Source organism: Ips typographus, linkage group LG10 (genome assembly GCF_016097725.1).
Source record: "Ips typographus isolate SLU linkage group LG10, UJ_Ityp_2.0, whole genome shotgun sequence".
NCBI lineage: Eukaryota > Metazoa > Arthropoda > Insecta > Coleoptera > Curculionidae > Ips > Ips typographus.
In genome coordinates, this window is record NC_138431.1 from 1,336,134 (window position 1) to 1,362,992 (window position 26,859).

Consider the following 26,859-nt stretch of genomic DNA (forward strand, 5'->3'; position numbering starts at 1 on the left):
GGTTTTAAGGTCAGATTGGCTTCTCTCATTCTCTGGAATACTTTTTGTAACTTTGCTAAGTGGTCCTCTAAGTTCTCTGAATAAATAATAATATCATCTAGATATATTAGTATGTCCCTCCACTTTAAGTCCCTAAATATTCTATCTGCAAGTTGTTGGAAGGTTGCTGGTGCTATGCAATGCACCAGCAACCAAAGCTTAATACGTTGAATTCGTATGATCCATGTCCCTGTGCCGTGAAAGCCGTGTATTGCTTGGATGACTCTTCTATAGCTATCTGCCAGTACCCCGAGAACATGTCCAGAGTTGTAAAGTACTTGGCATTTTCCATATATGTGAGAATGTCATCGATTTGTGGTATTGGGTAACATGATTTTTTGGTGACCGGGTTTATTGTTCTTTTGTAGTCCACGCAGAACCTAGTGGTGCCATCTTTCTTTTTCACTAGTACGACGGGGCCCGCCCATGGCGAGTGGCATGGCCTTATTACCCCGCAATCGAGCATTTCTTGTATTTGTGTGTCAATGATTTCTCGCTCGGATTGTGAGACTCTATAAGGGCGGCATTTTACTGATTTATCTTCTGTCACTTCTATTTTGTGTTCTATAAGTTGTGTTTTGCCCATATATTTTGATGACTTGCAAAAAACATCCTCATACTCCACTAGTAGACTCTAGTTCCCTTTTGAACTGCTTGTCCCTAATGTGGTCCAGTTTGTGGTCTTCTAATGTCACAACTTCTTCGTCTAATCTCTGTGTTGTAAAGAGTGCTGTTGTGCTCAATTCACTGGGCTCTTCTAGCCGTGCCACTGTTGTGCCCTTGTAAATAACCCTTCTAGTTGGCCCTATGTTCTTGAGGCTCAACGATACAGAGTTTTCGGCTCTTTCTATGTTGCATAGTAGGTTGTTGCGTACTAGCCATCCCTCATTTTGTACTATTAGCATTTCTGTAGACAAGGGCATCTCTGGTGCAGATTTGATGGATTTTTCCTCTCCTGGTTTCAGGGTGTAATCTTCCCTTGCTTTTAACTTAATTATCAAGCGGTTATCGTTTTCCATGTAGTTAGGCAGGGTGTTCCACAAGCTGGTTTCTCGTGTCTTGACTTTTTTTGGTCGGGGTTCTTTATTTCTTGAAACTAGCACCGTCACACTTGTTTCCTTGAATGTTTCATACAGAAAGCCTTTAAGCTTCTCCCAATCTGACTCGCTGTTTGCAGATGTCAATTTAGGTATAGCCACTTTACTTATTTTATTTTGTATTGCCCAATCTTTCAATTTCCTACAGCAATGTTGGAGCGTTTGAGTAGGGATATATTCGCTACCCTCTTCTTTTACTAGCATCTGTAGGGTATGTCTGTTTTTCCTAAACAAACTGACCGCGCTGCCCATGGGTAGTTCTTCTGTGCTGTAATCTGCCAAATGGTCCCTGATGGCTTTTCCCACACCTCTGTCCTTACTGGGAGCTGAAGAGACTGCAACGGCCCATGCAGTGCTGCTCGAAAGACTGAAGATGGACCCAGGTATTTCCTGGATCACTTCTATCCAGCTTCGTGTCATGCATGGTTTTTTGGGTGCAGAATCTCGCTTTCCCCCGAGCGGTATCACCAAATCTTGATTTAGGGTGAGTGTGTTGGATATTAAGCAAATTGCTGCCTGCATTTCCCTTAAGAATTCCACGCCCAAATAATGTGGTGTATTCTCCAATATTGTTGCTTTAATCTCTAATTTTTTCCTGTCGTTACCTCTGAACTCCAGTGATGCCAATGTTTCGCCTAGACTTCTTATTTTCTGACCGCCCGCTGTCACAAGCAACGTGGGTGGGTCTCTGATTCTATGTTTTTTGTTGACTAGGAGATGGCTTATCACATTTAGTTCCGCACCTGTGGCGATGATCGCCGGTACGTAACAGTCGTTCACAACAGTATTAATGTATAGTATTTTGTAGAACGTTGGGCCCCGAGTCGAGAGGGTGACGGGGCTTAGTTTTGCCACCCCCTGGAGTTTGGGTGTTGCTGTCTACATCTACAAACAGCAGCAAAGTGGCCTATTCTACCGCAGTTGTAGCATCTGGGCCTATTATCGTACGTCCTGGTGGATTGGTGCTGTCTTCCAGGAGTACTGACATGGTTTGTGCCATAGACTTTCCTGGGCGGTGGAGGGGTTCTGTACTGGCGGGGACTGTCAAACGGAGATTGTCTTTGCGCTACTGGCCCATAGGCCTGTTCTTCTGTTTGACGCTGCGGTATAAAGGTAAGTGGCGTGGAGCATTCTTCAGGGGCATTGTCTATAGTGGCGCAGAGTTTTTTGACTTCGTCCAAATTCCTGGGTGGGTTATTGGGAAAATTTGTCAGCCAGTAGTATTTGGCTCTTGGTATGTCCCTTAACCCATTCTGAAAGATTTCTAGGAATTCGTCCAGGTTTTCTCTGTATTCCTCGTATAGGACCCGTAGATCATAGAAAATTTTTTTCTCTGTTCTAGGTCCCTTTGTTTCCTTTGCTTCAACTTTGCAAGCAGATGACGACTGTGATTACCGTCGCTAAATTCTGTCTTAAATGCTTGACAGATGTGTAGCTAGTTGCTGTCGGGGTTTGCTGCCTAAAGGGAACATTCCACTAAGTACGACGCTGCAAGCCGGAACACCGTTACGTGTATACGTTAATCGCCGCAGCAGCGCCAACGTAGCTTTCTACATTACACCTAATCCGTCAAACTTTTTAGTTTTTTAGTACTGTCAGTCAACTCGAATTGTTAAGATGGTGTTATCCCGATTATCCAAGCGAGCTATTGCTCTGTTGTTGTTAAGAAGAAGAAGAAACCGGCGCCAAAATAAATATTGGGTTCACCCCCTTAATACAAAAAGACTAGAATGTGGAGAATATCACCGATTATGTCAAGAACTGGAAACATACCCAGAAAGGTATTTCCAATATTTTAGAATGAGTCTAGATTCTTTTAATAAACTACACGACATGGTGGCAAATAATATATCGAAAGAAAATACAAACTTTAGACCAGCTATTACATCAAGAGAACGTTTGGTTGTTGCTCTAAGGTAATTGAAAAAGAAGTCATATATTATAAAACAATTTTAATTTTTACAAAATATTATTACATATTGAAAAAGGATGTTGAGGTATCTTCGCAAAACTGGGCATTGCTATTTCCAGTTTCGTAGTTAAGAGACGTAAAACTATTTCTTGAATGATCAGTGAGTTGTAGTAGACATGCTTGTTGACAGTCTTGTGTGATAATTATGGTTATTTTCTTATGCTAGTTTGTAGAGCAAGCAGTTTGAATGTGAATTCTAGCTATTAAATTGTTTTGCGGTGTCAACTGTTTAAGAAAAGGTACACAACTTAACATAAATTGTTCATCAGCATCTTCCTTGTTACTAATAATTTCGATAAGTTTATCATCTGTTATTGATGATTTAGGTTGACATTTCCTTTTAGAATTAGCTTTTTCAAAGCGCTCATGCTCTCCTGCTTGTCGCCGTTTGGTATTTAGAGGTTGCTTCGATGTAGAAGGCAAATTGACTTCGTCCTCATTTCTTCGACCGGTTTCCTGGATGTCCGTCATACTACCCGTTAAAAATTGGGCGTTTGGAACATTTGAACTCTGTTCTTCATTAATATTTTCAGAATCATAGTTTTGGTTAATTTCTTCTGGCGTAGGTTCTTGTAAATCTTGTGTTTTATTTGATGTATAACTTCCAATAGTCTCTTTGTATCCAATGAAAGGGATTAAAAAAAGCATTTGATCGTAATAAACCCATTTCTTCTTCTTTCCTCCAGCTGAACCACTTTTCTCATGTCTTGATGCATTATAATGCTTATCGCACCCTACCTCCTTACATAACTCGTATACTTCCCTCCCTTTTTCCGAACCGTCCCATTCCAATTGCCAATTTTCGATTACCCAATCTTTTTCTCTACGCCTAATCCCCTTCCTATCCCATAACTTAATACTACCAAAGTCCTGCTTGTCAACTGCCACCCTGGCACCCCTAGCAACCTTATCTGCCCTTATACTCCCTTTACTTTCCCGTTGCATCCACTCAAGCGCCACTGTCTTCCCACCCATCCTACAGCTCCCCATCCTATTCCTAATCTGTTCCACCAATTTATGTATGCTATCCTTCCTGAGGAATTCTACCGCCAACCTAGAGTCAGTAAGGATGAGGAAACATCCTTCTCTTTCTCCACCCATACCACTACCTCTTTAATCGCCAATAGCTCCGCCTCCAAGCTAGTCCTCTCTATCTCGTCCCACTTCTGTGCAATAGTCACATCTTCTCCGACTACACCTATCCCAGTACCCCATTCACCCACTGACGCATCTACCCAAACCTTCTTCCACCCTTCATATTCCCTACCCCCTTTGTACCAGAGTTCCCAACCCGGAAAGGGTCTATCACATTCCCTCGCCGCATTCATAATCTTTTCATCCTTCCTTTCCACTCTGAACTTCCAAACACATTCCGCCAACAAATGCCAACGCGGCATCCCCGTTAACACCCTTAACGTGTCCGTTGCCACTGTCCTGTAACATCTTGCAGCAGCCAAAAGAAACTTTCTCTGAGCCGCCGCAAGATGTTTGATCACCCTATAATCCCTTGCCCTTCCTTCCCAAACCTCTGCCCCATACACAGCTGCTGGCTGTACCACCCTCTCCGCTACCATCTTAATCTTTTCTTTATCTATCTTTCCCTTATTTCTACATAGACCGGCTAATTTATTCGAAGCCTCCCCCAACTTACCCCGCGCTTTCGACACATGCTCAATGAAGAGAGACTTTTTGTCCCATCGAATACCCAACACCTCAACCCATTCCATGCACTCAACCCGCCATTCTCCCATTTTAACGACAGAGACCTAATCTTCTTTTGTATTTCGACAAACATTGCCTTTGTCTTCCCCTGGTTGTACCCCATCCTGGTTTTATCCTCCCAGGCCTCCTGCCATTTCCTCTCAATCTCCTTCACTGACACACCAGCCACCAAAAGCACCTGGTCATCAGCAAAGGCCTGTCCATACACTTCTCCTCTTTCATCAGCCATAATAATGTTCCGCAGCCACTCATTCATACACCCTAACCACAAGGTCGGGCCCAAGCTCGATCCCTGTAGACAGCCCCTTGCGATATCCTTTGTGACCCTACCACTCTTCACCTTTCTCCCATTCAAAAAATCCCAAGCACACTCCCTCATTGTGGCCGGAACTGCGTCCACTTCCATCCTCTCATACATATGGAGGCCACGCCATATTGAAGGCATTCTTCAAATCAAGCGTGACCACCAACACATGCCACCCTTTTCCCTTAAACTCCGCCATTTTCTTCATAATACTCTCCAGTGCCCCAACCGTGTTTCTCCCAGACAGTCAAAAACTCTGCCTGAGAGGGTAGAGCCCAGCCAGAAGACTCTGCTTGCACCACAAAATGTAGTCGTCCCGAATTCTGCAACCCGCACCGGGTTCGTAAATTAATTAAATAGTAAACCATGCTACAACAGAAAATTATTTTTGGATGTATAAATGCTGGGTAACCTGGCTCCATACATGATATGCGCCTTTTTCGAAAGTCAGACCTTAATTCGAGGGTCGCAAATAGCTCTGTGATATTCTCAGAAGACAGTAATCTAATAGGAGACCTGGCATATAAGTTATCGCCTTATTTACTAGTTGGTTTAAAAAATAATGGAGCTCTACCTCCTGCGCAAATAAATTTTAACAACAAACTGTCTCAATGACGAGTAGTTATAGAAAATGCATTTGCGCATCTAAAGGGGAGATTTCGTCGATTAGAGTCATTAGATTAGATCTAATCCCACTACTTATTGTATCAGGGGTCGTGCTTCATAATATATGCATTCTAAATGGAGACTTGCTAGAAGAGGTTGCAGATATCCAATTGCTGGAAGAGAATGTGAATGAGCAGAATATTGATATCATCATGGATAACGTTAGAGAAAACTTGCAAGCTGTTAGAAAGAGAAGTAATATAATGAATTTGTTAATAAATTAAACTAGTAATTGAAGTACTCGTATTTTGTTTTATTAGTATGTAGTACTAAAAATAAAATTTTAATTATTTCATAATTATTGGGCTGAATTATGATTTCTCACTCTACTACTCCATAATCATGAAAATATTAGTTAAAAATAAAAATTACCTTTGACCTTCTATTTTTGGCTTGTTTTGGCTATTATTGATTTTGGTATAAAAGTAAGTAAAATGGAGTATTTTGATAGCTAGAATTCATAGTTACAATATCATATTCATTACAGACCACTTCTGTATAGAAAATAAACTTTAATACCACATTTAGTGGACATTGAAAAATGTAAAGTTATTATATATATATATATATATATATACATTTTATAATTATAATGGTTATTTTTCGCTGCAATTATTGGCTATAGCAGATGCAGATAGCAACTTTATTGCAATTGATGTGGGCGACTATGGAAGAAATGGTGATGGTGCAGTATTCAGAAATTCAAGTATTGGACGAAACCTCAGAGCAGGCACGCTCAACATTCCGCAACCGCATCCTCTGTCCAAAGAACCACAAAAACCGGCCTTTCCCTACTATTTTGTCGGAGATGCTGCCTGTCCGCTTTCTAAACATTTAAACATTTACTAAAGCCATATCCATCTAGGAATTTAACCAATTCGAAAAGAATCTTCAACTATAGGTTGTCACGGGCCCGTCGCAGTGTAGAATGTGCTTTTGGCCTAATGGTTTCAAAATATTCAAAATTCAAAGTATATAGTGAAAGCAATTTGTATCTTACACAATTTTATAAGAAAAATGTATTATTTATTTATTTATTCGTGTCAGAAGCATCATTATATAACAATAAATACTAGTTAATTAACACATTATATCAAATGTCTATAATCACAGACGTGAGCTAAACACTTTGTGCCCAGAAGCGGGCGAGGTCAATTGCGTTCGGCTTTGCTGCCCTAAGGTCCTCTATGGTACATCTAGCGGGGCACAGCGGGCAGGTGTACATATGTTGCGTGGTTTGCAGTTCTCCACAATCACAGAGATCGGAGTCCACGGGGTAGCCCCACTTATTTAAGGTGTCTTTTGATCTCGCCGTGTCCGTCCGCAGTCTGTTCAGCGCCTTCCAGATTTCCCAGTTTTCACCGCCTCCCGGTGCCAGCTCTTCATTCGGCTTCATCCAGTGTTGATTTGAGGTCTTCCTCCAGAGGTCCACTCTGGTTTTAGGTTCTTCGTAATCTTCTGTTGATCTCAGGAAGCTTCGCCTTGATTTTAGTCGCTGGTGGGCCGGTTGAAGGCCGTAGAGGTGGCGTTCAGATGTTGCTGCTTTGGATCGCTCTTTGAGTGCAGCTGCTTCCCTACGGATGGCAGGAGGAGCGATGCCAGCTAGGTGGTGGATTTTGTTCAGGGGAGTCGGCTTCAAGCATCCGGTGATGATTCTGCTTGTCTCGTTGAGGGCGACATCGACTTGTTTTGCATGCGCTGAGCTATACCAAACCGGGCATGCATACTCGCCGGCTGAGTGGCAGAGGGCGAGTGCTGAGGCCTTGAGAACCCCAGGTTTGGCTCCCCAGTTAGAGCTTGTCAGCTTGCGGACTATGTTGTTTCTTCCGCTGACTTTCAGTTTGGTGTTTAGGCAGTGACGCTTGAACGTTAAGGCCCTGTCCAGTGTCACGCCCAAGTATCTAGGGTTAGGGCAGTGCTCCAAAGGTATTACCTTCCATTCGACTTGTAATTTTCTGCGGGCCTGCTTGTTCTTAAGATGGAAGGCGCATACCTGCGTTTTTGCCGGGTTTGGCTTCAGCTGGTTATTTCTGTAGTACGAGTCCAACGTTACTAGGGCCCCGCTCAGACGTTGTTCCACCTCTTCGAAAGTTTTCCCTTGTGCTGTGATTGCCCTATCGTCTGCATATATATCTCTTTTTCTCGCTCTTGGTTCCTTCAGGGAGGGGTTGGTCGTTGGTATATATGTTAAAGAGTAGTGGTGCCAGCACGCTTCCCTGTGGCAGGCCGTTTCTCTGGTTCCTCCACCTGCTTCGTTTTCCCTGGAATTCCACCAGGAACCTCCGATTTTGAAGCAGGTTCCTAATAATGTTCGTGAGATTTATATCTTTGGTTGTATGATATATCTTCTGCATCAGGAGTCGGAGGCTGATGGTGTCGTATGCCGCCGTGAGGTCGATGAAGATGGCACCCGTTATATATCCCCCTTGGAAGCCGTCCTCAATGTGCTGAGTTAGATTGAGCACTTGTGCCGTACAGCTTTTTTCAGGGCGGAATCCAGCCTGCTGTGGTATAAGGATTGGATCCACGGTCGGTGAAAGTCGGTTGTGTATTAATCTTTCAAAGATTTTATACGTGTGGCATAGCAGCGAGATCGGACGGTAGCTCTTTGGGTTATTAGCTTCTTTGCCCGGTTTGAGGATAGCTATGATCTTGGCCTTTCGCCAGATATTAGGAAGCTTGCACTGTTGTAGGCAGGCATTGTACATGTTCAGAAGCCACCGTTTTGTTTTCGTCCCGAAATGCTTGATCTGCTCTGTCAGGATGTCGTCCAGGCCAGCGGCCTTCCGTGGTTTGCATTTCTTTATGGCAGCGTTCAGTTCTTCCATTCTAAAGGGGGTGGATAGGTTGGTCGTCTCGTTATCCTCTATTCGGTTAATATTGGTTGCCTTCTTTGGTGGCATTTGATCGGGCTTGCCATTTTTCACGAGCTGAGCAGCTATTTGATCTGCTGTTACGTTGGCATGGGCACTTGATTTGGTAGGGTCGTTGTTTAAGCGCTTTAGAAGTCTCCACGCTTTGTGGCTACTTATGCTCATATCAAGTTCCTCCATCAGTTTGGTCCAGTTTTCCCTCTTGGCCTCGGATATAGAGGTGATTAGTTGTTTGCCCGCCTCTATTGTGTCTTCTCCCAGGGGGTTGGCTTCGAACAGGGTTAAGTAGTTTTCCAATTGGGCTTTCGACGCTGTTGTTAGGCCTTGGATATAGTTAGTATTGCAGCCTCTAGGGATAGAGAGTCGTGAACACTTTTTTACAGTATCCACAAAGCTATCATATGAGCTCGGAATGGGCTCGAGCGTGTCCACTGCACAATCCAAGAGTTTCTGAAATTTGGTCCAATTGGCTTTCTGGAAGTTATATCTGCGTCTAAATGGGATGTTATGAGGTCGGGCTATGGCCATGACTTGACACATTATTGGTCGGTGTTGTGTGTTTGGGATGGGTAGGCATACTCCCTTGACGCATTGGAGATTTATCCGATCGCTCACAAATATCAGATCTGGGTTAAATCCTCTCCGCCATCTGGCACTATTGAAGGATGCCGGCAGCTTATTGTCGTGCAGAACGGTTAGAGAAAAATGGATGGAATCAGAATATATCAGAACCAATGTTTCAGTCAGACGAAGTCCATAATAATAACACCGCAGAACAACATAATTTTCGGCCTCAAAGTCAGCGAGCCCCGGATGAGGCGATAATGCTACGGGATAGATTATGCATTTATGTTAATCAGCCATACGCAGCACTACCTTGGCAGTCCAAATATTGCATTTAAAAAAAGTATATAGAGCGTGTTTGTAAAATAAATGTGAAAAATGTTAAGGTAACATCCTATAGTTTATTAGTAGGGCAAGTGTGCTACAAATAATCTACCTGTTCTGCAGATTGACCGACGTTAATAAACTAGAGCCATAAACTCTTTTTCACTTTTTGCAGACACCCTGTATATGATTGCAACAAATTATCATTGTTATTGATTCAAGAAATATTAATTAACTATCAAATAAAAACGTACCTGTTTCATTTACTTCTTTTCCAACCTCATTCCATGATTTTTCTTGAATTTGTCGGTTTGAATAATTTTCCATCGTATGGTCCTATAAAACATTATATTTTTCAACTATTGGACGAATTTCACATTCAATGTTGGATTATCTTCCATTTTTTTTCAATTAAAAGTCATTAACTCTCACAAACATTCGCTCTCTGCAGAGGTCAAGTGACAAATGTCGCTTGAAATATGAGCAAGCGTGTACACTGCGACGTGTTCGCGTAGTGTACGAATCATCATAACAGTACGGCTGCTGCAAATAAAGCGACATGTTCCTGATTTGTCGCAGACATGTTTGACACAAATGTCGTAGCCGAAGCTTCGGCCGGATCATTTTAGTATTTTGATAATAATTGAATTTTAATAAGGAAGTTTTAGCTTTAATGCTAAAGATTAAAAGAAACGTTCGTACAGTAAATATATTTAAGTTAAACTCAGAATTACAAGTAACAAAAGTTTGAAGTTTGGTTTAAATTTTAAATAATAGTAGAGTAATGACTAATGAGCATACTTAAAACTAATTATTATATTATAGAAAAATGAAAACAGAAGCATTATCGCTATTTTGTTTAATATTGAAAATTCATTAAAGGCAAATTGTGGTGAATGAATAGCAATTTCTCAGCATTTTGTGGCAGTAATCTGCTTCTATCTTCATCATAATTATTTGATGCTTCTGAAAAATCTTTCACTATAAACACTAGAAGCAGGAACTGGAAAAAATTTTAAACACATCTTTCTTAATTTAGGAAAGACTTGTTGTTTTTCTTTCCACCAAAGAGTTGGATTTTGCGTTCTGTTTATTAAAGGCAAATTTAAGTACATCTCAAATTCTTCATAGATACTACTTTCTGGTCTTTTTGTTATTTGGACTACTTTCTGAGACTCACGGGATGTAATTTGATCGAAACATTGCCATAATGATAATGTACCTTCAGATTTTTCTTCTAGAAAACTTTTACTTGTTGATTTACTTAATTTTGATAAAGGTACATCATCATCGTCAAGGTCAACGTCAACACTATCAATGATGTTGATCATTATTTTCTGGAAACAAAAGCTCGTATTCATCTGCTAAACACTTTTTAAAATTTTCTGAATTATCTTTGCTGAAAAATGCTAATTTAAATCTAGGATCTAGAATGGTTGGAATAATATAATATTTATTTTGAAATAAAACATCAAATCTCCTAGAAATGTGATCGTAAAGAATGGATTTCATTGTCCCTACACCATGAAACACACTGTTGGATTCTTGCTTTAAATATTCCTTTAAGGTCACAATGGTCGGTAAAACTTCGGCTATAAATGTTACATTTGAGCTCATTTTACGGGTAATTTCTTCAAATGGTTGTAGTAATTGTAATAATGGTTCTATTAAAGCCCACTGATTTGCAGTCAGACTATCCAGATTATTATCAGCTGCATAAACGGTTAAGGCTCTTTTCTGCTCATGTATTCTCATTAGCATTAAATAAGTGGAATTCCATCTAGTTGGGACATCCTGTATTAACTTATGGGGAGCTAAATGCAACTCTTTCTGTATTTTTTTCAATTTGGAATATGCGGCAGATGAATGACTAAAATGTCCCACAATTCTTTTGCAGATAGCTATTAAATCATTAACAGATCTTTGACTGTCAATACCTTGGATAATTACTAGTTGCAAACTGTGAAGAGGCTGTTGAAGTCACCCTAAAGTGCCGACTATATATTTCTAAGTGCTTAGTATACATTTATAAATGCTTAGCTTGTTGTTTTCTCCTAGATAGTTGCGCTTCTAGTTTGGTTAGAGTTAGTCAGTTGAAGTTAGTTGTAAGATACACTTATTTGTAATTTTTAGTAATTAAATAATTTTTAAAAAAGCAATCTCGGCTTTTGACTAGTTAACTGGCGCAGTCTTAGTGGATAATTTTCGGGCTCGTTATCGAATCGACGGTATCGAACTAACCGAGAAATAAAGAACTTACGTTTAAGTGTCTGTTGTGGAGTGTTACAAAACCTCTTCAATAAGGAGATTGGACCAACTTTGCCCAATTCTCGCGAGGACCAGCATTTTTGGAAGGACCACATTGCCAACCGAGGTGCCAGCCCTTATAGATGATGATTAAGTCCATAATCGTTTTTATGTAAGTGTAATTGACAATTTTTCATGTCTGAAGTTGACGACCTAAGAGTATTTTTTGATAATTTGCGTTTATCTGCACCTTCAACTGGCTCTGCTTCTAGTTTACATTCTCAAGAAGTACAAGAAATTCAAACTATTAGTAATAAAACATTAAAAACTAATCAAGTCAAAATGCCTGAATTCAAAGCTGAATACTTGAACTGCATTCCTACTTTTGATGGCAAACCTAATGATCTCCAAAGATATCTAGCAGTTTGTCAAAGTGTGATTGATGCATTCTATAAACCTAATCAACCCAATGATTTTCAAAATATTTACCTACTAAATTGTATTATTGGTAAATTAACAGGAAATGCAAAATTAGTATAAGGAACCCAAAATGTGACAACATGGGACGAACTTAAACATATTTTGAATAGGAATTTTGCGGACCAAAGGGATGAAGCCTGTTTAAATCGAGATTTAGTCATGCTTCGTCAACAAAATAATGAAAAACCTGTTTATGACAGAAACATGTTTTATGACAGAATTTTTCATATCCTATATTTACTTTGCTGTTATATTAAGGTACATGAGGATAGTGATGCTGCAAAACAATTAAAATTTAACCTTTATAACGAACTACCTTTAAAAACATTTCTCTCGGGACTTAAAGAACCGTTAGGAACCACAATACGTTGTATGCGTCCAAGAGATCTACCACAAGCTCTTCAATTCGTAACTGAAGAATATAACACCCACTATTTCCAAAACACTAATAAACTACCTACACAATCGGCAGTAAGACAGCAATCACCAACACAAAATTTTAAACCATTTATTCAGTCTTACATCAACGAATGTGAAGTATGTCAAAAAAGTAAGTACGAACGTCACCGAATTAAAATGGAAATGAATATCACTCCCACAGCATCCAAACCATTTGAAATCATTCATCTAGATACATACACAATAGACAAAACTAAATTTCTAACTATCATTGACAGCTTTTCTAAATACGCTCAAGCGTATCCGTTGCATTCACTAGCAGCCACAGAAATAGCTGAAAACTTAATCACATTTTTCTCCCATCATGGAATTCCATCTAAAGTAATTGTAGACAATGGTACTGAATTTAAAAACATAACTGTTACCGAACTTTTACAACTACACAAAATTCAGATACATTTTTGCTCACCAAACCACCCCCAATCAAACGGAGTCATCGAACGTTTTCATTCGACATTGACTGAACATATTCGACTCTTAAATAATCAAGGATTTGACAAAACACCTATCATACAAAAAATTAAATATGCTATACTGGCATATAATCACTCGATACATTCATGTACCAACTTCAAACCTATTGACATTATAAGTGGTCATATTAACAACGACGACCCTTTTAATATCCAATTAGATCAAACGTTAATGAGTAATTATGTTTCAGAACGTAAAGACAGAGTCAAAATATTATATTCAAATATTAATGAAAATTTAATTAACAAAAAGGAGAAAGTTATTGGTAAACTCAATGAAGATAGAGACCCACCGACCTTATTTACACCAGAAACTCAAACTTATATAAAAAAACATCAACGACAAAAATTAGGCAATACATTTCACCCGCCTACTAATATCGAATTAATCGACCCTATTCGAAAAACTGTGACTACAGTTGCTCAAGGAAAGACCCATATGGACAACCTTAAACGTCCTTTTAGACATAAATATAGTTTTAATAATTAAAATTTAACTATAAGTATTTAATATAAGAAATTAGTTTAAACTCTCGCACTACATGCTTTGTAATACTAAGCTATTATATTTCAGCGCTTTAGGTTACGTGTTCGGAACGCAAGAACAAATTGTGTTAAGACAATTAGACGACAACATTGGACTTATACCCGTTAAATTAGGAACTGCAAAAATCACTGACTACTCTCATACATTGATACACTACTACGACTTAAATCCAATTATTGACGAGATAAATATTTTACATCTAAAATCAAATGACATTACGATGCTATTAGATAAACATCAAGAATATTATAAAGAAATCAATAATTACTTGAAACTTTTAAATTTGACACAAAATCGAGTTGAGAACAAACTAACAGAAATAATACCACACACTGGCAGAGTAAAAAGAGGATTAATAAACGGTTTAGGCTCAATATTTAAGACAATTACGGGTAATCTTGATGCGTCAGATGGTATACATTACGAGCATATCATCAAGGAACTGCAAGGTAACCAGAAAAATTTAGAAGCAAGTATTTTGAAACAAAATTCATTGTCATTGGTAGTGATTAGGAGATTTAACTCTACGTTACAACAAATCAATCACAATGAGAAACTACTGGAGTCTAGAATTAATAAAGTAGCAGCTTTGCTAGAAAATTCAGCTTATAAACAAAATAACGTATACAATCTTAAAGATTTAATCAGGTAGTGAATGTATACGAAATTATTGATTTCATTTTGCAAGATTTGGAAAATTCATTAGCATTTTCTAAATTACGCATTATGCATCCATTGATCATTCAAACTAAGGATCTGTATGCTGAACTCAAAGCCCTTCAAGACAAAATAGGGATTGAAAAAATGGTGATGCCTGTTACTTTACAGAACACTTTGCTCTTTGAAAAAGTAATCACGCTAGATGCATATGTATTTAATAATAAAATGACATACATAATTCGTATACCAATAATGGCACCTGAATATTTTGATTATTTCCATTTATATTCAGTACCAGTATACCATCAGAGCCTGTTTAAGGTTGTACTACCGCGAAATAAATTTCTCCTAAAAAATCAATTACATTATGCATACTATGGTGAAGAATGCATCGAAACCAACCCACAATCTCTCACTTGTACAAAAAAGGACCTTGAAGACATCCAGGACACTAGCCCCTGCGAAATCAAGCTTTTGAACTCCGAGAAGGACATTTCCAAATGTAAACAAGTCAAAACACGGACAATTTTAGCCAATCGATTGGAATCTACAAATAAATGGATTCTTGTACTCCCACAAAAAGAATCTGTACAACTTAAATGTAACAATCAAAATGAAGTTGCGCATATAAGTAATGATGTAGATGGAAAAACTAGTGAACAACCAATCTTATTTCCTGATTTTGCTGACACTGCTGCATCTCTGCCTGTTCTCAACCTTAGTGTACATCTTAGACAAGTGAAGCTGGATGAACTCCATCAATGGGAAAACGAAATTGTCAATAACCCACCCTCGATGATGTTCTCCGAAGTGTCGACAGTTCCTAGCCTTTGGACAATTCTCATCTACTTCGTTGTTGCCATACTCTGTGTGTTCCTGATCCTGAAGAAAGTTCTACCCATCTTACTTTACAAAAAGACCCAGAACACTAACGTAAGGTCCAGGGAATCCATAGATATTGAACTTCCTCGTCTATGATTTGTTTCATTAAGGTTACTTCAGGGTATTTTCTTTTAGTTCTAGCATCCGGTTCCTGTTGAATAATTAGGTTCTGCATAATTGCTATGTTGTGGGGTTGGTGTGCATATGAGGTGCTTAGTTCATGCAGACGCTTCACGATGGGGATGATCCCAGTCCTCTGGTACAATAATTCGTTGGAAGGGTGGTGCATTGGATTTCGTGGGTGTCTGATCTTTGTGACTATCCTCAGACATTGCCTTTCAGCAACTTCCAAAGTTTTGGTGGTACTACTCCTGGAATTCCAGTAGAGGATATGGTCAGATTCCAGCAAGGGACGACAAATCAATTTATAAATATTTGTTGCTGCCTGCGTGCTTATTCCTTCATCTTTGTATGTCAACTGTCTGAAATGTTTGGCTCTGCTTACGGCCTTGGCTTTAGCGCTAGCGGCTTGCTGTTTGAAATTCAGTTTTGAATCTATGCTTATTCCCAGGTATTTGACTTGAGATGACAGTGTAATATCAAGGTTATACATCTTAACTTTTGGAGAGGAGATTGAAATTCGATGATGAAAAATGATAAACTGGGTTTTTGTGGGGTTTAGTTTTATTCTCCATTGTTGGGTCCATTGAACGATGCAATCCAGTAATTGTTGTAGTTTTGCCACTGTATTCTGGAGAGAATAGCTGTGAGTTACTAGGGCCGTGTCGTCAGCAAATTGTAGAATATATGATGATTTGTCAATAACGTCTGGGAGTCTTCTTGCTTGGTGATAGATGTCATGGCAATACAGGTTGAACAGTAGAGGAGAAAGGGGCGAACCTTGTGGAACACCCTGCTCTGTTTGAAACACGAAAGAATATGAATCTCGAATTTTTACTTTTAACTGTCTATTGGATAGGAAGCTAGCCAACACACTTAGAAGATAAGGAGGGCATTGTAATTTCTGTAATTTCATCAGGATGCCATTGTGCCATGTAGTGTCGAAAGCTTCTTGTATGTCAAGAAACAGTGCCGCGGAATGTTTTCTATATTTGTTAGCTGTCTGTAAATTTGATGTTAAAATTGTTAGTGGGTGAATAGTTGATGTTTTTTCCTTGAAACCGAACTGGTATGATGGAATATTGTGACCTACTTCCTTTTGTAGACGAAGTTTTATTATTGTTTCAAATATCTTTCCGATCACGGGTAGTAGTGTAATTGGTCGATAATTCTCCGGTAAACTGTGATTTTGGTTAGGTTTTGGTATTGTTTTTATTACCCCCTCTTTCCATTCCATAGGGAAATACGCACTTTGCAGACAGTAGTTGTAAATCTCAATAATTTTTTGGTGAATATTGCCTGTCAGCTGTCTAATTATCTTTCTTGGTACTTGATCGCCCCCAGGAGCTGTGTTTCGTCCTTTGTTCAGCACAGAGTAGTATTCGTCTGATGTAATAAGCTGGACATGTTCTATGATATGATTCTCCTTGTAAGCTTTCCTCCATTCTAGTACCTGGTTAAAGTGGTTTGCGTCAAATTTTGGGTCATTTTCCATGGCATATGTATTGCTGAAGTATTTTGCGAACAGGTTGGCTATTTCTTTATCTTTTTTGACTTCTTGCCCGTTATCCACCAGGAATTTCACTGTATTGTGTGTTTTGTAATTCGACAGTTTGTTTATTTGTAGCCAATAATTTCTCCCCTGTTGTTTGTTAACTTCTTTGCATGCTTTTTGTATAGAAAAAAAGATCCAGCGTTGAATTTGGGTTATTGTTCATGATGAACGTTGGTGGTGTGTTGATTTGTGTGAAGTCTGAAATCTGAAATTGTGTGAAGTCAATTGGTTTCATTGGACCTTTTGGGCATTTTATTGACCACACACTGTGACTGAAAGACCCACATGCTTGACAAGAAGGTGCCAGTGTCGATTGACATTGAGCTTCTTTATGGTTTCCTCTGCATTTGAAACAAATCAAATTGTTAGGGCACGCTTCTGATTTGTGGGTAAATTCTGCACATTTGGCACATGGAATTGGGAGTGGATTTGGGGCGATGCTTGGATGCGATGGATGAACGACAAAGTGTTTGCATTTGTAGTACACTCCATTGTTGAGTAGTGTTTCATATGATTTTAGACATTGGGTCATTATTCTAAAATGAGAGCATGGTTTGTTTGTGGCTTTTGCAATAATTCTTTTGCAAAAGCTTAATTTAATCTGTGTTTGTAAAAAAGTACTAAATTCCTCTTCTTGTATTTCCTTGTCTACCCAAAGTACCACGGCTGAGTAGGACATAGTTTTGATGGACGTACTTGATTTTGAGTTTTGTTTTTCCTTTGTTTCTTGGAATTCTATAATTATTTTTTCATTTTTTAGCTCTTTTAGTGTTTCTAAGATTATTGCCTTTTCTTGATTGGATTTGAGGCAGAAACCCAGTTTAGTTTGTATGATAACATCTTGAGTTGATGGGTTTTTTACTGCCCATATGTTAGCAAGGTGCACTCTATTTATATTTTTATCTGTTTGTAAATAGAAATAGTTTTGGTATGAACGCTCTGATACCGAATTAAATTTGGACCGGTTTTGTATGCTAGGTTTTTTGCGGAATTCCATGTTTTTTGTGGATTATTTTCGCAGCCCGAGGAAAAGCCGATGATATCTTGAATTTGACTTTGTGAGTACGTGTTTTGCTGGGAATTCTTCTTCCGTTTTTTGTGTTTTCGTTTGGGACTAACGAAATTTTCTTCCGTATCCTTCTCCTCTGAAGATGGCATATTTACTATTCACGTTGCACTCAAAGTTTTTATAACCGACCACTTGCCGGCTTTAAAACTCGGTTTAACACTTTCACCGGAGTAGGATTTTTTTTTTAATTTTTACTATCGCAGTACCGAACGATTTATTGCCCGTCGTCACTCGATGCCACACCTAGTAAATCTGCATCAGAAATTGTGGCTTGTTTTACTTTTTTACTTTTTTCATTTGCGGTTTCATCTTCCAAAAAGATTTTATACTCCTCTTGATGTTTTCGCTTTAAATGATTTATTAGTGATGTTGTAGAAGCACTTTTACCAACACCACCCGTGGATATTTCACAGTTACGTTTGTTGCACTTCGCGTATTTACTGTCCTCACAATTTAAATAATGTTTCCAAATTGCACTCCGTTTAGCCATTTTCAATACTGTATCTTATGTTTAACTGATAAAACTTTCCACTGTAAACTTTGTCGCTGTGTTTAATTCATAACTGCGGCAAATCTGGAATAAATAACCTAACATCACAGCTAACATCTAACATATAGGGAATCCCCGAGATCTTATTGTCATTGTTTCGAAGTTCCATCTAGCTGGACTTCAATAAACGACAAGTTTATTGAAGTTCCGCTAGATGGAACACAGGCGACGGCAAAAATTTCGATTTCGAATTGTGAGATTCGGTATTCGGTCGGATCATAGGATCTGCTTCGGTGAAAACCGAATATTGAAAAATTAGGCCGAAGCGACCGAATACCGAAGCCGAATCAGTGATTCGGCGCATCCCTAATTTTCTTTAACCAAGTCTATGAAATATAGAGTGATGTTTTTGTTCCACAACTTCTTATGATCTTCTGATGTGGTATTGGAACAAGAAGAACCACTTGCCAAGATAGGTCTTTCACTAGTAGAATCTGAGCTGGAATTGTTTGCATCTTCATATCGCACATCTATAGGTGCATAGGTATTTTCTGCAAAGGAAAACTTTTAAGTAAGGATAATAAAAAATAAAAGATAAGTTTCATTATTTATCTTATGAATTTCCGTGTTATCATCAAGCACTTGAAGTACTGATATAACTACTGCAGCTTCATTCATATTAAATTTAATGTTTAGCAAACTCAAAATATGCCGATGCTTACAAAGGGGAATGGGGCCAACGGCCAAAACAAATATTCAAGTTTGAGTTTGAGGTTATATCTCTTTTTTGACCGCCCAACCGGCCCAATCTCGACAAGCTCTGTCAAATTATTCGGAGTGGATCGATCTCAATCGAAACACGCCTAAGAGTAATACCGAACGGGAAACTGATTGAACCGAGCAAAAAAAAAGTGATAGTTACAGATCTGCAATGCCGAACACAGCTATTAGTAAAAATTGTGGGCAAAATTAAAAAGGCGCGTCGCCAATTTCTTGTAAAATTTTGCGGGGGTCAGAGGTTAAGGTATTTTCTTTTAATATTGCATTTACAGAAGTGGTGAAAGACCTACCAGCCACAATTTTCAGAAAAAACTTAAAATTATGTTAAAAGGTATCAATAACTCTGCAGAAAAGCTTTAATGTTGTCCTTGCGAACTGCTATTTAAGGCCTGTATTCATCTTGTTTATTTTTTAAACTAAAGCATAACAATAACAGAAAATAAACACATACAGCAGCCATATTAGTATATCGATCGTTTTTGATTAAGCTCATGATAACATTATAAAAGAGGTAGATACAGTAATAAACCAGTTGGGCGTTAAAATAAATATAATACTAAAAAAAAAAAGTTTTATGAAGGTCCTCCCCTTATAGGTAAACCTTTGGGAAACAGAGGATCAATTAGTTATAGGAGTAAATGTTTCTCATAAAATTCTTTGAGTTTTGGAACCATTCTCCATTTCCTTCGTCGTATCAAAAAACTACAATAAACTTACGGAACAAAAAACTTAATATCAAAAATCTGTGTTTAATTCGATAACACAAGTAAGGATTACATCTGAAAAGTTTCAATATTTTATAGTAAAAAACAATTTTTTAACCAAAAGTCACCCAAAATTGCATATCCTTATTTAAATACCAAAAGTAATATAAAAACTCGTTCAACATAATTACTTTTTGAAGATGTGATCCTTTTTCACATGAAGAAGTTCAATTCACCTTTTCTACCAACATTCCACATGGACTCCATATTATAAAAAAAACATTATTTTCTTCCAGTAATAGCAAGTTGACCGTGAACTTGATAGCAATAATTATGGTTTCTTTTCAAACAGGTCGTTATTTGATAATTGTGCAAACTTTATACATCCTTCAGCTATACCTTGTCCTGGAGAGATTTTGAAAACTGTAAATGAATGTAATTTACAACATTCGGAGCTTGGCGTTGGTCGTTATCAGTTTTGTCCGAGGTCTTATTACACAACTTGCTCTTTACCTTTCGTACTCATACAACTCCACTGAGAGAATATGGACTACTACTTCTTTTTTATCGTAATTACATTTAAACACTAAAGGAGGAGACTTTTCACTAATATTCCGCGCACTATTATACGGGGATTCTAAATTCCTTCGCGACAGTTTCACTGCACTGAACGCGGTTGCTGAAGATAGCTTGGACAGCGTCTGGAGCTTGGAACTACAGATCTGTCTACTGCTCTGGATGTCCAAGTAAAAAAATTCAAACAATTCTATATGCTCACGATTGCCATGGTGTGTGGCTCGTGATACGAACTATTATCGTCCTAGTATGAAGTTGAATTATAGTGGAGTGACCACATGGGTACCACCGCAGGAATCATATTTTATAGATTATTTTGGAGGCTGAGTTGACCGCATGGTAAAACGCTGTAACAGCTTCAAAAGTGGGTTAAAGAAGAGAGGGAGTTTTAAAAAAAGAAATCAAATGCCGTGCGCCCAAACTTATGGTGGTACTTTCGTTCATCATCAGAGAAATACTGTATCCGCTGGTTGCCATATACTATATGTATATAGTTTTTCGTTTTGAACAGAGCCGAACGTATGTGGGACATGAGATTTCTTCCATGGCTGCCATTGGTGAATGTCAAACGTCGATGTTTTCCTTGGGAGCCCAGTTTACAGGAAAACACAATGATATGCGGGTGTTATCACCTTGATGTATGCCGCTTTCACTCGATACTACAGCGTGGCAATGAAACCCGACCAGGAACAACTGGTTATGTTGTATGGAGCCGATTCGAGACCGTCCCCGTGGCGGGTCACTACGGCCCAATGTAGTTATTCCTACCGCGACCACGTTCACAAACTTACTCAACTGCGGTCGCAGTCTGACGTCCTCTGGTTAGCTTTTCATCGTCAGCGTTTCCAGTCCCCTGTCACCGTGCTTTTGATTTTTGCTGTTTTTATATCCAGTGGCGTGCATTAATTTCTCGCAGAGTCTGGTGCATAGTGGCTTCTTCTTCTTTCTCCTGTCTTCTTCCCGTTACTACCTCCGTCAGTGTTATACACAAGTAAAGAGGGAAAGAAAAAACAATTACAAGACAATACTAATATTGTCACGAATGGAAAATCCATTATTAAAAAGATGGACTTATTAACTTAAAATATGAAATATTCGAGGCTGGAAAATACTAAAATGCAAGTAGTGCATCATCGCTATTTTTGGTGGTGCCAAATCCCCGCTACTGTTGCGATGCAGGCGACGAGGAATAACAAACTACGGCAGCCGGTCAAACGGATATAAAATACCCCGATTTCAGTAGTCTGGGAGAGTGTGAAATTAGTAGGCAGTAACGCTGCTAGTCGAAACCAAGAGTCGGAATGCCGACTCCCCTCGAGAAAATAAGTCAAGTTAAGTAGTCCATTCTTCAAAATTATTCCAAGACAAAAGTGACCAAGCCAGCCGCCAGAAAACGCTAAGTCCTCAGCTAACCATGTAAGTATAATTATTTTTTGTTAATTATTTATTATTTTTGTTATTTATCATTAGTGTTTTAAAGTGTTGGTCTATGTTGCACGGTTTCGTTTCTAAATGTTGGTTAATAAATTTAGGTTGTTTTCCTAACAACTCAGTGTTTGATTCCATCCTTCTAAAACTTAGATCCCGGCGCGACGTTTGACGTCGTAAGTCAGTTTAATTATTTAACCCAAATTGCTCATAAATTAAACGTGACAGTATGAATATAGTTTAGACAATTAGAGTAATAGCCATCAAGATAATATATAGTGTGAGAAACAAAATTAATAATATTGTTACAAAGACCTCATAACCAGATTAAAATTTCCTGAAATTTAGGGAAAAACGAGGGGGTCACTATATAGAATTTCCCTAAATTTGGGGAAAAAGTGCACAACTTGGCAACACCGCATCCCAGGTGTGTCCCAAACTTACCCCCCTAATACGAAGTCTCAACCCTCTAGGCCTTGAAATAAGGGAGTTACCCATTTAACCCTATGTAAAATGCAAATCCACAAAACAGCTACTTTTGGACATGTCCCGGTATCTTTAAACTTGGATCGGTGCATCGGATGGAATGTTCGCGATACAATAAACGTTTACTGGACGTATAGCGGGAACATTCTTTGCATACAGGAACATTTGAGAATCGATGACCCACACATATATAAACCGACCGAGCCGACGGACAGTCAGTTGTGAGTTGTGAGTTGTGAAATAACAGTGGCGCGATAAAGCAAAGAACAAAGCAGTGAAGTGGTAAAAGTGATTTCTAGTGTTGTAAATTGCTGTGTAATTAGTAAATAAAGTTTGTTGAGTTTATTAAAAGTCTCACTTATCAAAAAAAAAACAGTAAAGTGTAACATTTGGTGTCGAGAAGTGGGATAAGTGAGTGAAGAATTGTGCTCTACGTGAATGGTGAATACAAGATCGACCGATTACGACGCAATGGCTGAAATTAAAGAATTGCTTGAGATGTTCCTGGCTTATAAAGAAGAGCGACAGAGAGAAAAACAAGAGGAACAGGAACGACGACAACAAGAAAAACAAGCGGACGAGGATCGCCGACAGAAAGAACAACAAGCTATGGATAATAACCGACCAAAGTTGCAAGCCTATATCAACCACCATTTAGAAAAGGTAGACCATAAAGTCGAAAAGGTAGGCCATAAAGTCGACGAGGTGCAAACTGAGGTTGGTAACAAATTTTGACGAACGGAGACTCAATTTGGACAAGAGATTGCAACTTTACGGAAGGAAATCATGAGTATTCGCGAGGAATTGAGGCAGTTAGTCGAGGTATCTTCAATAGAAAACTGCCCGAAAGTTCAACCGAATGCGATACTGAAACATTATAAGGTGCCAAAGTTTGACGGGGAATTTTCGTAGGATTTATACAAAAGACAGTTTGAAGTTGCGGCTATGGCTAATGGGTGGACTGAACATCAAAAAGCCACCGAGTTGGTACTGGCGCTGCAAGGTAAAGCTCTCGAAATACTTTAGAACATCCCGGAGAGTAAACAAGGAGACTACTACTCCCTTACAAATGCGCTGGATGCCGGTATGGGACCAAACACTTGACGCCGTCTCAAGTCTCACTTATCAAAAAGAACCCAGTAAAAGTGTAACAATATTTTTGACACCCTAACCCTGAAAAACTACCTTCTTATGAATGAATTTAAACCTTTCTTAATGAAAGTTTGACATTTTTTTCTTTGTCATCTTGATAAAGTGAAAACTGATGCTTTTTTGTTATATACCTGTAAGTTTCAACAGTTCCATTCACCTTAAAGAACGACAATCTGAAGTTGATCTGTAAGGAATTTTAGAGTTGAAATTCTAGATTAAATTTAAACTGAACCTATACAAAGTGACCCTACTATTTACTACTGGCTTTAGCCAATAACCCAAAAACAGTGGTAGATGCAAACCAAATTTAATGCCCAGAAACTTTCTAAATTGAATAAGGAATTATAATAATAATAATAATAATCTTTATTGTGCAAAATATATCTACATCTTACACAAAAGGCTGCCATACAGAAAAAAACAAAAATATCCCAAACCACTACATATAATCTGACTTAATGATTACAGTTTTGTAAGTACAATCAAACATTGCGCATTTCTTCAAGAAATATATTTTTTAATCTATTTCTAAGTACCGTTCTGGAATAATTTATTAGTGGCTGATAGAGTGCTGAGTTCAATATTTGAATGGACACATACTCAAAGCTATTCTCAAATTTAGCAGTCCTATGGTATGGGATATCATATTTAACAATACCTCTCATGTTTCGTTCACACCTGACAGATCTAAGAACAAACATGTCATACAAATTGGTATGGTAGTAATAATAACTTTTTGAACAAATAATATAAAATGCAGTCTAACTCTCAAGTTAACTTTCAAAACATCTTTTTGAATGCATAAAGGAGTTATATGATCGAATCTATTATAATTATATGCAAACCGCATACACATATTCTGTATTTTTTGAATTTTATTTTTCAGTTCTGCAGTTAGGTAATTATAATAAACTACGTCGCAATAATCAAACTGTGACATAACAAGCGTGTCAATTAGTTTAAACTTGACATTCTGCGGAAGTATGAATTTAAATTCATACAACCTTTTCAGAATAACAAAAGCAGATGACACTTTTTTGTTCACATGATATTCAAATGACATGCTGCTGTCAAAGACCACTCCCAAATTCCAAGCGCTCTCTTCCATCGGTAGTACAACATTATTTACATTAATAACGCTAAAATTATAGAAATTAAACCAATCTCTAACCGTTTTAGACCCCATGACCATGTATAAGCATTTACTCACATTCAGCACCAAACCATTCTTATTTGACCATTCATATATCTCATGTAAGTCTTCGTTGATTTTCTGGATGGCCACGTTTGCTTGTTGAGGCAAAAAGCCAGTGAGCAGTTGAGTATCATCAGCATATAGATGAACAGTACCATGTGAAACATGTCCCGGCAAATCCGCGGTATAATATTGAATAATAAAGGTCCAAGTTAAACTGCCCTGTGGTACACCCTTATTATAAGTGGTCAAATCCAACTCTACTAACTGCATTCTATCCCTCAAGTAGCTCACCAACCAACCGCACACTGCGCCTTCAAAACCATAAAATCACCTCAGTTTTGCTATCAGAAGGTCATGCACTACTGCAGTGGTTCCCAAACTTATTTTGTCTACTGCCCACTTTGAGAATAAATATTTTTTTAGCGCCCCCATTTTTTCACCTATTTAAAAACCACTATTAAATTAATTACAAACCACTACCACTATTAACTTCAAATTAAATTAATTAATTATTGTGACCTATATATGTATATTATGTATAATGTATTGTATATTAACGGAGAATTCTAAACGAAACTTTTACTATAACCCGCAACTTGAAACCTGAGCGCAGTAAGTAACATACAACGGCGCTTAGGTCTCAAGTTAACTCCTACGGGCTCCACCTGCCAATAAGAATGATTATTGAAACGCAACTTTATAGTATTAAAACAGAGTATCTTTTATTAAAAATATAACTAAAATAATCAACCTTATATAAAAACCAATGTGAAGGATGAATCTGATGCTGTTTAATAAGTTTGTTGATATCAGGTTCCAATTTACTCAAGAACAGTCGCAAGTCGCCACGTTCGGTAACAAGCAAACGATTTCTCTTTTTAGTAAGCAGTGTTGTCACAGCACTAAATCCACGTTCACACAAATGACCATGACTGACCACAATCCAGGGTACAATTGCGGGATCGGTTTTTGTAGCCAAAATTCTTGGTAACCATTTTTGAACTTGATTTTTATTTCCTCGTTTGTTGTCAATTCTATAAGTTCTTCTTCCAGCTGAGGTGACATTGCTGTGTTGACATTTGAAAACGGATCCAACACCCAGTCTGGTATTTCCAAGTTCAAAATGTCCTGGTATCGTTCGGTGAAGTCAATGTGGAGGTTTTCCAAATGTTGGCAGTAGGCAAACAATTCGTCGTTACTGCATGATACTGATAAATTTGGAAAATTGTGAAACTCACGTCTGCCCAGATTCTTTTTGTGTAGAAGCAGTTTGGCTGCGAAAGCAGCAACGACGTTTTTTGTTTTAATTAAATTTAGTTTATCGCCTTGCAGTTGGAGATTCATGTCGTTGAACAATTTATACAGGTCTGTCATGTAAGCTATATCATTCTTTGATGTTATGAGCTTGTCGTGCAATTCTGTATCTTTAGTTTCCAAGAACTCTATAACAGAGTCAAACAGGTTGTAAAATCGAGTCAGACAATTGCCTCTTGATAGCCAACGAACTTCAGTATGAAACAACAAACGGTTGAAATCCTCGTCATTAGTAACACAAAGCTGATGAAATAATCTATCATTCAAAGAGCTGTTGCGGATTTTATTGACTGCTTTGATGACATATTGCAGTGATTGAAATAGTTTTTCACTTAAGTTTCTAGCAACTAAATGTTGTCTATGAATAACGCAATGTACACCAAGGACACCTGGAATTTTATTTTTTAAGTTCGCTATGAAGCCTTTATGGCACCCTGTCATAGCCGGAGCGCCATCCGTAGCAACTGAAATAATATTTTTCAAAGGAATCTCTTTCGCAAAACTTTTCCAATGTATTGAATATGGTTTCACTTTTTGTATCGGTCTCTAAATTTCTAGCAAATAATAGTTCTTCACATATTTTCTCATCTTTAATAAACCTCACGTAAGACAACAACAATGCTTCATTAGTTGGTAAAGTGGACTCATCGAGCTGAATTGAGAATTGACTTGTCCTCA